The sequence below is a fragment of the Aquarana catesbeiana genome, linkage group LG04 (genome assembly GCF_042186555.1).
Source record: "Aquarana catesbeiana isolate 2022-GZ linkage group LG04, ASM4218655v1, whole genome shotgun sequence".
In the NCBI taxonomy this organism is placed as follows: Eukaryota; Metazoa; Chordata; class Amphibia; order Anura; family Ranidae; genus Aquarana; species Aquarana catesbeiana.
In genome coordinates, this window is record NC_133327.1 from 197421915 (window position 1) to 197434823 (window position 12909).

The 12909-nt window shown below is 41.2% G+C and overlaps 1 protein-coding gene across 1 annotated transcript in view; it reads right to left on the reverse strand.

Annotated features, from left to right (window-relative positions):
* The window catches only part of CCNL1 (cyclin L1), a 40050-nt gene that overhangs the window by 12657 nt on the left and 14484 nt on the right, over positions 1–12909 (reverse strand). The gene's annotated exons all lie outside the window — the stretch shown is intronic.

The window sequence follows — 12909 nt, forward strand, 5'->3', positions numbered from 1 at the left end:
GTGGGAAATAAATCAATATGGGTTTGAAAAAAAAAAAAAATACTATTGCAGAATTTCTCTTTCCTTCCAACCGACTAGACGGCAACAGAAACTAAAAGTTAGCTTCCTGCAGCCAAGTCCAAACCTTCGTCTCAAACTGTCCAAGTTTAATTTAAGAGATATTTGGACATTAACTGAACTATAATATACACTGGTGAATTTTTGTATAGCCAGGACAAAATGGCATGATCAATGCAGTTCTCAGAGGTTTAAAACCTTACCACTGAGGAAAATACATGATTAAGAGAGCCCACCTGCTTTTAGGGTGGCAGACATTATGTAGCTGTTATGGCTGGGATGAAAGAATCATTTCCTATTTGACTCAATTTGGGTAATCAGATGCTGTAAGAGTATGACACACAAGTCAACCTATGACTGGACAAAGCCTAAAAAAAGCCTGGTAGCACACACATGAAAACGTCCACAGGTGGTCATAATGTTTCACCTGTGCAATTGCCTGGAAAAATTGCACGATTACTACTACTGACACCAATGATGGAGAACCATTCCTTCCATTGATACCAACCATGGGGCATTATCATCATTAATACCGACATTGGGGCACTATTACCACCACTGACACCAATGATGGGGCACTATTCCTCCCATTAATACCAATGATAGCACACTATTACTCCTCCTAATACCAATCATGGGGAATGGTTTACTCCCACTGATGCCAGGATATTTTCTACTCCCACAGGCCAGCCCTCCTAAAGTTTGAATTACAGTAAACTGGCCCTTCGTTTAGAAGGTTTGGGGATGCCTGTTCTAAAGATATGGTGTGTATAACAGTGCTCACACATTGGTTTCTCCAAAGAATGGTTACAGATGGGAATGATGTGACATATGCCTGTCCTTGAATGTTTAAAAGCATACCTATAGCCAAAACATAAAATGTTATACTTATGGCCACATTGTATTTCTATTATTTCTAGCCTACTCCTATTAATCTAAACAAACCTCAAAGTTTGTAAATTTACTTTGGGAAGATCCCCATCCATTTAGGCCCCACTTGTGCGACTTGGGACTGCAAAGTCGCATGACAAGTTGTTCCCCATGATTTCAAATTATAACCATTCATATATGTACGACTTCAAAAGTAGTCCCTGTACTACTTTGGTCCGACTCATGCGAGTCACGGTCCATAGACCTCAAGTTTATACAGTAATTCACTGAAATTGTGACAAAAATCGTGGTAAAGTCGTGGCAGTGTGACACATTCACTATGCCCTGTTGATATGCACTGCTGTCACAGAACTCACACGCCTGCATTCTGAACTACAGAGCTGCTGAGGGGAGGAGTTTTAGGAGGTGGAGTCAGTAAGGGCAAATTCACACTATTAGGAGAGTTGCAACAGCACTTCACCACTGTGACAGCTCTCCATTCACGGCTGCGCTAGGGGCAGTGTGGTGTGCGATTCAGCAAATCACACTACTCCCTGTATTTTTGTTCTGTCAGAGCCTTATTTGACAAAACGTACACGTCCTTGATTTGGGCCAGCACGCTGCAATAAAATGCAGCATGTCTGTATTTTATGGCAACGCAGCACTAGGCTGCGTTACAGTGAGATGGCACAGAACTGTTTCCCGTGTGTCCCTGGGGTGAGATATTTTGCCATGCTATAAAAAGTCACCACATATTGTGTGAATTGGCCCTAAAGGAATCACTGCGCAGGTAGCAAAGTACCATGGGATATGTAGTGTTTGTATTATTAGAATGCTGATGTTATAAAATGAAACTGTGTGCTGTGAATAAAGAACTGCAACCTCCTGACTAAAAGCGTCTATGTTACTAAAATTAAGTAAACTCCATGAGCTCACTCTGAACTGTGCAAAGTAAAAAAAATAAAAAATAAATAACTTCTTACATCCAGTTTTGTTAAGGATAAATTAACACAGGGTCACTTAAAAGAAACCTACCAATATTATGGCTTCCCAAAACAGTTACATTCGAGACATGCCTTGAATAACTGTTAGTGCCGATTCACACAGGGGCCAGGTGACTTAGCTGCCTGAAAAGACGTGCTCCATGCATTGCAATGGAACCGTACTAATATGTGCGACTCAAGTCGCTCCGACTTAGAAAAGGGTTCCTGTACTACTTTGGGGCGACTTGCATTGAATTCTATACAGGAGTAGTTTTGCAAGCCGCGCTGAACGGGGCAGCTTAAGAGTCAGGTGCCCCTGTGTGAACCGGCACTTAGTTACTAATGTGCTTACTGATCTCAATTGAACGGTCAACCGGTCAAATGGCTGGTGTCACGGCTTTCACATGTGCAGCACAAAATGTTTTAACTAATTCCAGCAGTCCATCACATATTTTGTTTTTATTATGGGGCTGCGTATGGCCAGCTCTGTTTCTGAGGAGCCAGACAACGCTCACCTGTAACTATAACTCATCTTGATCATTGGTTAGCGCAGAGAAACCAGGGGGTTAAAGTGTGGAGGAAAACAAAAAAATAAACACACCCCACACACTACTATCAGACAGGCTCTTAACTGCAGAAGACATGCAATAAATTAAACCTACCTGCTCTCAGTTATCTGTAGAATGTACACTGAGCTGTGCATGCAAAGCTCAGGTTTACATTCTGGCACATGGCTGTGTCAGGATGACTGAACTGCTGCACAGGCGTTGCAACATCCTGCCCCAGTTAATCAAAAAGGCAGAAGACCAACATCCAGAAGGTGCCAGTGAGCTGACTTTAAAGTGATACTGATGTCTTTTTTTTTTTCTTTTTTAGTTAAAAACAAACATGTTATACTTACCTGCCCTGTGTAGTGGTTTTGCACAGAGCAGCCCAGATCCTCCTTTGGGTCCCTCTTCGGTGCTCCTGGCCCCTCCCTCCTGTTGAGTGCCGCCACAGCAAGCAGCTTGCTATGGTGGCACCCGAGCCACAGCTCCCCGTGTCTATTCAGACAGAGCTGCAGTTCGGCCCTGCCCCCTCTCTCTCCTGATTGGCCAACTGACTGACAGCGGGAGCCAATGGCGCTGCTGCTGTGTCTCAGCCAATCAGGAGGGGAGCCCTAGGCAGCCAAGACACACGGTTTATCTTAATGCATAGAATGCATTAAAATAAAAACCTTCTGCCTTTACAACCACTTTAAGAGTGCACTAGAAACATCATTATGACTAGCAGATATGATATGAATTCTTAGTTTTAAATTTAACGGTCAACGGGAATGTGGGAAACCAGAGCTTAAAAGCTGTAGGAAACATTTCTCTACACAACAGTATTAACATTGAACTAATTTTGGCTCCCTAACAGAATGTTACCAGTAGGCCAGTCATTTAGGAAAGGACCACAAAGTTATGGTAAAAGGAAATAGTGATATTAGGTACTAAACTATGGATATTCAGTTTATCAACTAAAAGTTATAATCAGTAAAGAAAGCCTTTTCCGGCATATAAGCCTACATCACTTCTTCTGCATTTCCAAGTACCATGTAAAATACAAGCTGCTGCAAATTTTTTTATTTTTGTTTAATAAAATCGCATAGCTCAATATATAATAAAGGCTGCACGATACCAGTCAGCAGTATGGTGCATCAACCGGTTAGTCTTGAACTTTACATCAGTTTATAGTGTTTAATCTTTAGTTCGACTTATATATATATATATATATATATATTAGTCAAAACCTACAAATTGCTGAAGAAATATGCCATCAAGATCACAGGTTTAAGTGGAATCTGTCACAGAGAACAAGTCTCAGATGTTAACAATCTCCAACAAGACCACATGCTCATTAGAGAACATATAATTCTGACTCAGTGGGCAAAGTAGCTGCCCCTGAACTCATATGCAGCCTGTTAACTTCATATACTTCTGAGAAACGGTTTCACTCTAATGGCTTAAATGTATGACCACTGGATCTAAAGTCAGTTTCCCACAGAAAGCAGTCAGGTATATTCATCTCTGAATTTATTTATGGTTTATTTAGCTCTCTGAATTAGAAACAAGAATTTGGTTCCAATGAAGAGCAGTTTTCATAAATCAGTCCCATAGTACTGAAACCCCATGCCCTCTGGTTACTGAGCATTTACTGATACAGGCAAAGAATACTTTAGAGAAAGACGTTAATTACATAATAGGCTAGACACTTTAAGGGCTTATTTAAACTAGCTTAAGCTCTCTGAAGAGCGATTTGCATTTGGATCGTTTCCCAGAGAACATGTGACAGATGCTGAAGAGGTGCATCATCTCCTCGCTGCCTGCGTTATCACCCTGCATTGTAGGCAGCTGCATGGTGATTGCAGAACGGCTCTATTCACTTGAATGGTCACACTCCATGGGCAGTAGGACCTGCCAAAAGTGACAGGGGTAAAATTTCTGCCTCTGCAGCTAAAATAGGGTAGCGATTAAGAGACTGTAAAAGCGCAAGTGTGAACGAGTCCTTAAAAGACAAGTTAAGAACAGTAAACCAGACAGCTTAGAAACTGATTTGGGCAAAAAATATTTTTGTTCACACTGCTTGCAATTTTGAGGTTTTAATTTACACTGCAAAGTGAATTCACAGTGTACTTAACATACTAGCTCATTCCCAGCATGCCAGATGACAGGGATGATTTAACCCCTGTGAACCATGTACAGAGGCGTTGGCTCATCTTCCACCACAGGGTGCCCACAAATGATACATTATGGGACAAAAAAAAAAAAGAAAAAAAAAGAAGAGGAAAAGATTAAAGCAACATTGGCAGAGTGGTGACTGGACTCTGGACTTGTCATAACTGGAAGATTACACTTAAGGGGGGGGTAACTGACAGTTTGCAAATATGCTGTGCAACTAGCAGGATTTAGCATCCATTTAATACCACTGCCGAGACACCTGTAACTGCAAATGAGGGCAAAAAATATCCGAAAACGCCACTCATACATGGAAATATTGTTTTTTTTTTTTTTTAAAAGGATTACTGTACTATAGTGTTTCATAGGACTGCTTTTCTAAAACATTAAAAAGTGTAACTATTCCCCTTATTTCCTAAGTCCTAAAGGGATTATTTTAAATGGGAAATAAAAGCCAATGGCTGTATTGCTGTTGTATCTGAGCCAAAGAGGAAGGAGATACTCGAGAGCCTCTGCTCTCCTGCACACCTCTGGACTAAGATTGGGTCCAGGTAAGTATTAAAGTGATTGTAAACACACTTTGAAAAAAACAAAAAAAAAAAACTAACTCCTGCAAGACAAAAGGCATAATGAGCTAGTATGCATAGCATAATAGATCAAAGCCCTCGCTGCGGTGCCCGTACACAGAACCTTTGGGGATTACTTCTGGGTATTGTGGCTCTGGCACTGTGATTGGCCGGTTCCACGAAGACTTCGCTCCCACGCAGGAGCTGCTGGTAACGGAACACTCACTGAAGCAACGGCACATCAGTGCGCATATGCCGATGACAGCGGGACACATGCAGGGGACAGGGGATATATCCTAAATTGTGCAGGTTTAGGAGATATCTTGGGTAGCTACAGGTAAGCCTTATTATAGGCTTACCTGTAGCAAAAAGTGGTTTGTAAGGATTTACTACTTTAAGGGGGGCTGCATGCAGTAGTTTTTTTTTACCTTACTGCATAGAATGCCGTAAGATATAAAACCTTCTGCTTTTACAACCACATTAAAAACTGCCACTTTCGCAAGATCCATTTACAGAGGTCCAGGGGAAGCTGCACAGCTGTCACCACAAACTCTCCTGGTCCCCCCCCCCCGCACATACACCAAAAAAACTTCCATAAATTTCTATGGCGGCGCTGTCAATCCTCTGAGTGCATAATATATGGCACCTACGTAGGAATGGACTATCCAGGGAGTTTTCAGCGGTTCACCATGGGCCACACTGTATGGATCTAACATGGACAGCTGAGAATAAGACTTTGCAGGGATGTAACTGATAATTTAATGAGCACAACATTCTACTTTGAATGTTAGCTAGTCGTTATGCCATGATTCGACAAATTAAATCTGATGCCAGTCAGTTCATTAGACAAAAAGGTATTTTGAACAGTAATGCATATCAAAGCAATGATAGAAGCCACCAATGAAAAGAAAAATACTCTGATCCAAAAGCAGATTAACCGCTTCCCGCCCGCCGTACGCCAAATGACATCCTCTGCTTTGAGCAGGGATAGCTGAATGATGCCTGTAGCTACAGGCTTCATTCAGATATCGTCTTTTAGAGCCGGCGAACCTGTGCACCATAAGAATGATCATAGTGGCTGTTCCGGGGCTTGATCGTTCTTAAGGGAGGCGAGAGAGGACATCCCGCCTCCCCTCCCTCCGGTGCTTCTACCGACTCACCGCTACGATTGGAGAGTCGGACACAGGATCCGCCGGCCCCGGATGTTCAGAATAGAGATTTCCAGCGGACCAGATGGTCACCAGAGTCTGATCGTTAGGAGGCCGGGCGCGATGTTATGACGTCGCGCCCGGCCTCTGTATTAAAAAAAAAACGGCACCGCTTTGGCTGGGAAGCGGTGATCTTTTTTTTTTCTCTTGATTTCAGGCTTTCCAGCCTAGATGTGAGATGTGGGGTCTTATTGACCCCATATCTCACTGTAAAGAGGACCTGTCATGCCATATTCCTATTACAAGGGAGGTTTACATTCCTTGTAATAAAAATAAAAGTGATCAAAACATTTTTTTTTGGGGGGGGGGGGGAATGTCAAGCTAAAATAAAGTAAAATTAATAAGAAAAAAAAAAGTTTTTCTAAAGCGCCCCTGTCCCCGTGAGCTCGCATGCAGAAGCGAATGCATACGCAAGTCCCGCCCACATATGAAAACGGTGTTCAAACCACACATGTGATGCAAAGCCCTGAACGTTAGAGCGAGAGCAATAATTTTGGTCCTAGACCACCTCTGTAACTCAAAACATGTAACCAGTAAAAATTGGGGATTTTTAAGTAGCGAAGTTTGGCGCCATTCCACGCGCAAGTGCAATTTTGAAGGGTGACATGTTGGGTATCTATTTACTTGGCGTAACTTTATATTTCACATTATGCAAAAACATTGGGTTAACTTTACTGTTTTGTTTCTTTTTAAAGCACAAAACAGTTTTTTGTTCCAAAAATAACGTTTTAAAAAAATTGCTGCACCAATACCGTGCAAGATAAAAAGTTGCAATTGTATTCTCTAGGGTCTTTGCAAAAAAAAAAAAAAAAAACATATATAATGTTTGGGAGTTCTATGTAATTTTCTAGCACAAAAAAAATTATGATTTCAGAATTGGCCTGGTAGGCAAGTGGTTAATAGAGATGCACTGAAATTTCACGGGCCGAAAATGGTGCCGATAATGCACACTTTTGTCACGATTTTACTGTGCTTATGGTGTATTTTTCATAGGTTATGTGACTCAAAAACCGCATCAAAAAGTAACAGGGATGCGTTCTCAATGCATTTCAACAGGGAGGAGCATTTTTTTTTTTTTTTTTTTTTTTTTAAACTGTCCAAAAATGCAGCAAGATTTTTACCACCACAACAGAAGCACAACAAACCAGTGTAAAGACATACATAGAATTTAAAGCGATGCATTTTTCTTCAGCATTTCTTGTGCTTAAGGTGCTGATAATGGTCCGAAAAATTCATATTAATTTAAATGCATTATATTAACTACGTGCTGAATTATTGGTTTCGGTACAACTCTACAGATTATTCATTATTTTGGTAGTGGTCTTACTTGCAAGTACCTTTAATTCCACCATCATGAAAGAAGCAGCCACAAAATGTGCCTTCTAATCAGTATTTTGCTTCACTGCATATAAAGATGGGGAGGTTGATTTAGTAAAAGGTAAATATACTGTGCACTGCAAGTGCATTTGCTTTAGAACTGAGGGGAAGCGCTGCTGATTTCTATCATCCAATCATGTACAAGCAAAAATGCGGTTTATTTTCCTTGCATGTGATTAGGTATTCGTTGCAACGTGAAATATTACCTTATTTACTAAGATCTGGAGCAAGTGCACAGTATATTTGACTTTAGTAAATCAATCCCAATGTCTAGCAACTACTTTGTCTGCAAATCAGAAAATAGCAGCTTCCATCAGTTTTCTGAGATTGTCATTTTGAATTGTGACATATCCACTCCTTTACGGCATGCAGTAATCTTTTTCAGTGCAGCAGTTTGTGAAGCACACTACTGCAATCCAAAGCCACTGTCTGGTGTGATTGAGGGCTTAGTCAATCTCCCAAGATCCTCTGCATCAGATATCAGTCATGTAACTGGGCAGGTGACTTGCAACATTTTGTTTTTTCTTAAACTTTTTCTTTCACACTTATATAGAGAAATAAGGATGAACGTGACATGACAAGGCAGCAACGTTTCACTTTAGGTTAAATCTAATGCAAACCTGCTCGTATCTGAAAATTTTCAGTTGCTAACTGGGAGAATATTTCCCCAAATTCTAGTGTGGGCAGGTTGGCTCCTGAGTTCCAATTAACTTGGCCATACTTGTTATAAAGAGCCAGGGTACATATTTCCACTGGCAGCACTTTCACTGCTCTAAAGTCACTGCAAATATTCCACGGTGGATACTTGTTCCCCCACATGTGTATTGGAGGAGCACGTACATCCACACCTGAAGTATGAAATACTTGCAGTAGCTGTGCAACAAGTGGTAATGCTTCAAGACATAAGAAAGGAAAGTATATTTATTCTCTCAGCAAGTATGGTTTTGGAGACAAGCGACTCATTGCTGACAGGCTCACTAAGTTGTGGATATAAACTGCTGGTAGCAAAAAACTTGAAATAAAAAACGTGAAGTTGTATAATGGCAATCTTAATAAAGTCATCAAATACTGACTGGTCCCATATAGATGTTAATAGGGACTCAGTAACACGATTACCCACAAACCAGTGGCAGAAAAATAATTAACCATGAGCATACTGCAGCATCTTTTAGTGTGCTAATGTAAAAGAATAACCATCAGCGGTATGAATCCATGTACCACACTGCAAAATGTGGTATGTGACGGCAAGGTAGTTATACAGAAGCCATCACTTCAGATTCTGCTTGTGTAGCCATTTTCATGTAAAAACATGCAGTAATACCTAGTCAATGATACAATAATGAAATCTTGTACAGTGTCTCACCACTGAGTTAACCATATTTAAAAAGTACTATTATATGTCTAGCTAATATAAACTACTCTTAAAAAGTCTCCCAGAGCTAAGAAAAGAGGGACTGTATTAAAACAGAGGGGTTTCTAGCAGTGCTCAAGTTTTAAATGTAGCCTAGAAAACTCCATTCAATATCTATCCATAACCACTAAAAAATAAATTTCGAGATCAGACCAATCTCAGAGAATGCATTATACCCATTGATTGGAACTACTGCAAGTTACATTGTCAGCACAAGTGAGCAATAAAACCTTGTAATTCTAAGCAAGAGGTCACCAAAACATCTAACATAACAAGTGTAAAAAAATCTAGCTTGATGCATTTCTGGTGCATATTTGGTGAAAAAAAAAAAAAAAAACCACCACAAAAAAGCCCAAAAACGCACATCTCAATTTAAATGCACTGAAAACATGGTAAAAAAAAAAAAAAAAAAAAAAAGAACCCGTGTTGAGTTACATGTCCTGTGAAAAATGCACAGCAAAACCAGTAAAAATCTGTTTTTGTTACGAATCAGTGTCTTTTTGGGGTACCTACAGACAATACTGGCTGAGGTGTCCAATCAAGACTATTGCCCCCAATAAGATAGTGCTGCTTGCAACACACTCAACCATTGCCAACTGCATGTGTTTGAGGCTGCACTAGCCAACAGCAGGTGCCAGAGGTTGGTTGGGATCACGCCTTCATTGTCGATTGTCTTGAACCACTTCCCTACTGTCTCCAGTCACGATCGCAGCTTTGTTTACAATCGCGGCCCGGACACGACGTCATAACACCACGCCCGGGCCTCCGACGGTCATAGAGATGCTCTATGCTTGTCATCCGGCATCTTCGGATTCTTTATCTGGGTCTCCGATGGCACGGGAGAGCCCGGAGGGCGGCGGGAGGATGTCCCCATCCGTCGCGTGCAAGAACGATCAATCGGTGGAACTCCTGCTATGATCGTTCTTATGGTGCACAGATTCGCCGGCTCTAAAAGAGGATACCTGAATGATGCCTGTAGGTGCAGGCATCATTCAGATATCCCCACTAAAATTCAAAGATGTCATATAACATCCTTGGGCTGGAATCAATCAATATACACTTATTGGGATTTTTTTTTTTTTTTTAACTAACAATATGCAGCAGAACATATATTTGCCTAAATTGATGAAATTTGTTTTACATTTTTTTACTGGATAAGTTTTATAGCAGAAACTAAACAAATTAGTTTTTTAAATTGCAGGCCTTTTGTTTATAGCACAAAATACCACCAACAGAAAGCTCTATTTTTGTTTGGGGGGGGGATGATGACAAATTTTATTTGGGTACAGAATTGCATGATCATGCAATTGTCAGGCAAAGCAACAGTGCCGCATTATGAAAAATGGCCTGGTCACTGGTGCAAATTGTAGCAGAAGGAATCAGACTCCTGCTATGGCTCTAAGCGATTGGGTGCAGTCACTGGCTCCGTTCCCTATAAATGACAGATTACCAGCAGCTGCAGGCTTTTGCTGCTGTTTACACAGCCATTGATTACCTGTGGTACAGACACAAAGGGATCCATTGACCTGTATTTAAATACAAAAAGGAACATTTTAAAGTGTAAAAATACTAAATTTTGTAAAGTTTAGGAGTAAACTGTTTAAGAGCTAAATACCCATCTATGACCACAAAACTCATGAAAATTTCATTTTCAGCGCAACATTTTATCATCAGGGTCGCTACATTACTTTCAGTAAAGCTGAACATTTCACAGGACTTAGGGCTAGTTTACATTAGTGTTTTTCTCTGAAGCTCGATTTGCATCCAGATCGCTTTGCATTTGACAGGTGTTGCATCACTTCCTTGCCACCTGTTTTGACCCCTTAATCATTTTTGCTTAGCATCACAGCCACTGCATATGTACCCCCCCCCCTGTTGCCATTAAAGCATAAGGAGGAGTGTGTTGGGGGGTAAAAACATAAATCGGTTGCTTTTTTTTTTTTTTTTTTTTTTTTTTACCTTTCCCAAACACAAGCACAAACAAGGCCTTAGTCTAATATGTTGTCAACATGCAGACACATCTCAGTTTCCAAACAACAAATACTAAATTCCATTAAGAATTTGGCACTTCTTATTGGGCGCCTGAGGTAGCAAGAAACAGCACCAACTTCCTGAAAGTATTTCCATGTAGGAGTGCCTCAGGAGTACACTGAATGCTGAGGAAATATGCAGTAACCTGTGAGCTTGCACTAATGTGCTTGTGGCACTTTAAAGACCTGCAGATAAATACAATATGTTTAAACATTAGTGTCCCCAGAATAAAAAAATAAATAAATAAATGCTTCCAGAGACTAAATAGAAAGCCATTTAGCTTTGCAACAGCTTAAAGCGTCACTAAACCCACAACAGTAAAATCAGTCTGTATATGCAGTAAAGCATGCTTTTTATACTCAACTGTGGGACTTAAGGGCCAGTTCACACCATATGCAGTTCCGTGCGCTTTTTTCCTGCAATAAAAATGCATGCAGAGTGTTCTCCATGTATTCCAATGGCTCTAGTTCACACCATGCAGTCAGTTTCCGGTGCAGAAACTGACTGCATGGTGTGAACTAGAGCCATTGGAATACATGGAAAACACTGTGCATGCATCTTGTGCAGAAAAAAAGCGAACGGAACTGCATCTGATGTGAACTAGCAGTAAGGGCTTAACCGTGCACATGGTGTAAAAAGGCTGTTAGATCCTGTCTTCTCTGAGCCTCTCCTTCTCTCACTGTCCCCAAAACATCTTCTGATAATGGAGCCTTTGGAGTCACTGCACGTGCTCAGTTTGGTGTGTATTGCTAGAAAGTTTTTTTTTTTTTTTTTTCTTTGGGAGGGTGCATGTGATCAACACAGGGCCGATCAGCACTGTTCAGACAGAGCATCAGGGGTCCTGCAGCCCCATAGGACAGTCAGGAGAATAACCTACTCCTACAACAAGCTTTAAGCAGACACTGATAGAAGTCACAAGACTGCTATATACTGCTGATGCATTTCCATTTTGTGTACCATGGGAGATAAAATATAGTAAATGCAGGGTCCTGAGTTTAGTAACACTAACATTTCTGTACCATGTATTGAATCCATATATGTTTTGATTAAAGCGGTGTTCCACCCAAAAGTGGAACTTGTGCTCATTTGCCAACGCGCCCCCCCCCCTGCCACATTTGGAACCTGTTATTGACCGTTCCCCGTCCCACTTCCGGTAGACGGTGCCGTCCTTCAGAAGTTTAGCCCCCCCCCCCCAATCGGACCAATTATGCATGCTTTGCGCATGTGCAGTAGGGAACCAAAACCAAAAGCAGTTTCCCTTAGTGGAGATGGCGGAGGCAGCACCCGACAGCCGATCCGAAAATAGGCTGGGGTGCCGACATTGCGGGCTCCCTGGACAGGCAAGTGTCCTAATATTAAAAGTCAGCGGCTACAGTATTTGCAGCTGCTGACAATCCCCCCAGGCGGAACTCCTCTTTAAATTGCAACTTAAAGCAGAACTACTTGCAAATTGCAACTTAAAGCAGAAACACTTTTTCTTTCGCAGCCAAAGAAGCTTCCATCTTGGGCTATTTGAGCTGAAGTTGCCATATTGCTGCACATGTGATCAACTGACACTAGCTACTTGATAGTTCAGGTGAGAATGGACATAAGCAACCTAGCTATTTTGACGGCTATCACCAGAAGTGTGCCTTGGAAGTATTTTGGGAAACAGTTACATTTGTGGGTTTAGTTCCCCCTTTAAGAGGTGTCCAGAGAGGGCAATTA